Source organism: Panicum virgatum, chromosome 3N (genome assembly GCF_016808335.1).
Source record: "Panicum virgatum strain AP13 chromosome 3N, P.virgatum_v5, whole genome shotgun sequence".
Taxonomy (NCBI): Eukaryota; Viridiplantae; Streptophyta; class Magnoliopsida; order Poales; family Poaceae; genus Panicum; species Panicum virgatum.
In genome coordinates this window covers 43,766,489-43,769,132 of record NC_053147.1, presented here as the reverse complement: position 1 = coordinate 43,769,132, position 2,644 = coordinate 43,766,489, and the positions used below count along the sequence as shown (strand labels likewise).

Sequence of the window (2,644 nt, the reverse complement as noted above, 5' to 3'; positions counted from 1 at the left end):
AATCCAGTCGTCCTCGGGGTCGGTGAGCAATCCTCGGCCTCTAGTATGGGTTTGTATTCCGACTCTCATTATGCTATTCATTCTGAGTTCGTTCTCGGTTATCTTGCTATGTTCTTAGCATGATTAGCCTTGATCTGTGCTTTATCAAGTTAAACTAGTTGCTTGCTTAGACCGGATGATCTGGGTACAGATATCGGTTAGTTGTGATTACAGGTTTGCTTTAGCATATTACCTATCCATCCGAAGATTGAGGGACCCAGGGGTGCTAAGGTAGTGACCTCATATGCGGGCATGGTGTCCGGGTATGCGGGATCCCTCGGATATGACGGTGTTCCACGGTTTGACTGTGGTAGACCGCATGTGGTGACAGCCCTGTCGGTCCGCCGTGAAGCTACTTCTTGGTTAGCGTACTCCCCGATGTTCGGGTATCGTGTAAGAGTTCATGCAAAGATGAAACGGGACTAGATGTTCTCTAGTGTGGGTCATTCTCCAAGATGTCCCTAATTTCCCGGCACCTGCAGCTCTAAGCATGTGGCTAACATAACTTATCTGCTAACATGAATAGTATACTAGGATCTGTGCCTATGCTCCCACTAACCTTAGGTGTGCTTGTTTATTCTTTATCCATGAGAGTTGGTTGTTCTATGTGTGTCGCATTACCCCTGATTATCCTTTATTTATCACTTACCCCTCCATAATTAGTAGTCTGCACCTTACTTCATAATGTCATGGTCATGGAACTAGTAAATATCTTTACACAACCTCGCCATCCATTGGGAAAATATAAATAACGATACCCTGAATACTTCCGGGTGAAATGCTACAACAGTATATCCATGCATTTGCGGATCTTTCTGTAAACGTTAAGACATACCAACACGGCATTTCTAGCACCGTTGCTAGGGACACCCCCGTTCCTAGTGATTGCGCTAAGAAATGTCAACAAGCATTTCTGGCGTCGTTGCCGGGGACACCCCCATTCTTAGTGATTGTGCTAAGAAATGTCAACAAGCATTTCTGGCACCGTTGCCGCGAATGGCACTAGGTGTAAATATTTTACTAAGCACACAAACATGGCAATATGAGTAAGAGGTAGCTACTGCTTATACAGGCTAATGTGTTTATCTTTTTGTTTTCTCCTTATGGGATGAAAATAGGGTAGTGTATGTCTGGTTTCTCCTTACCGACAAACTTCGTTGAAAATCCCGAGAATCTCGTGAGAAGGGTCTGACCTCGTGGCGTCCCTCCTCTGCTCTCACAGTCGACAAGCGAACCAGCTCTTCAAGAACCATCAACAATCACCAAAACCATGGCTGAGAAGACCCTCCGCGACTTCTCCGGCCCCTCAGCTGCCAATGTGGCAACTGGACCCAACTTTGATGTTGGGGACGTGAACTTTGAGCTGAAGTCCAGCCTCATAAACATGGTGCAGGCTAGCCCATTCTGTGGCAAGCCAAATGAGGACGCCAACGCCCATCTCTAGAACTTCCTGGAGTTATGCAAGACCGCGACAATACGGGGCATTACGGCTGACGCCATCAGGCTCTGTTTGTTTCCTTTCTCCCTCCTGGGGAAGGCGAAATAGTGGTTTTATCAGAACAAGGAAGCTGTCAGCACATGGGACAAGTGTTCCACGGCGTTCCTCGCCAAATTCTTTCCGTTGGGCAAAACAAATGCCCTACATGGAAGAATTTCAAGTTTCCAGCAGACAGGGAAGGAATCCATCCCAAAAGCTTGGGAGAGACTCCAAGAATACATACTCACCTGTCCTCATCATGGGATGGACGAGTGGCTTGTTGACGGTCGTTAAGTGCGAAATATGACCGTCAACTATACTCATAAAAGAAGAAAAACTATACCTCTTACTCGCATATTTGTATCACTAACCTAGCTCCACAGTTGTTTTCGAAGATTCATGATTTCAGGAGCACTACTCCGGAATAAGATGAAAACACGACGAATACGCAGATAGATGTCACAGATGATCATGTCCTGCGTAACATGAGCAAAGGAGGCCCACAAACCAGACCAAACTGACCAACCAAGCCCCGGCACAGACCATTTGACATCAGGACCCACCAGGCAGTGTACCAGAGAAGGACGGCGGCCAGTGGCAGGAAGAGGGGGTCGGCCGACCCCACATGTCAGCCATTCAGGCTGAGATTTGGCGGGAAGCTTGGTCCTATCCTCCTGAAGGCAGTTGATGATGTTTCCATGTTTAGAGATGGTGGGAACAGACCTCTCAAGCTATAAAAGGGGCCTCCCACCACTCTCACCACACACAATACTTGAAGGCCTTTCTCTCTACACTCTCTTGTGACTTGTACTCCTTAGGGTAGTAGAGCTAGGCTAGTAGTTCATCTCCTTTGCGAATCCAGTCATCCTCGGGTCTCGGTGAGCAATCCTCGGCCTCTGGTATGGCTTTGTATTCTGACTTTCGTTATATTATTCATATCGAGTTCATTCTTGGTTATCTTGCTACGTTCTTAGCATGCTTAGCCTTGATCTGTGCTTCATCAAGCTATAATAGTTGCTTGCTTAGACCAGATGATATGGGTAAGGATATCGGTTTGTTGTGCTTTCTGGCTTGCATTAGCATCTTACCTGTCCATCCGAAGGGTGGGGGACCCGGGGGTGCTAGGGT

The 2,644-nt window shown here is 47.2% G+C and overlaps 1 non-coding gene across 1 annotated transcript; it reads right to left on the bottom strand.

Annotated features, from left to right (window-relative positions):
- Window positions 1–1,675: 1,675 nt before the first annotated feature.
- On the bottom strand, window positions 1,676–1,782 carry LOC120668317. The gene has a single exon (XR_005672409.1). It is a non-coding gene; the product is annotated as a small nucleolar RNA R71 (small nucleolar RNA).
- Window positions 1,783–2,644: the final 862 nt, after the last annotated feature.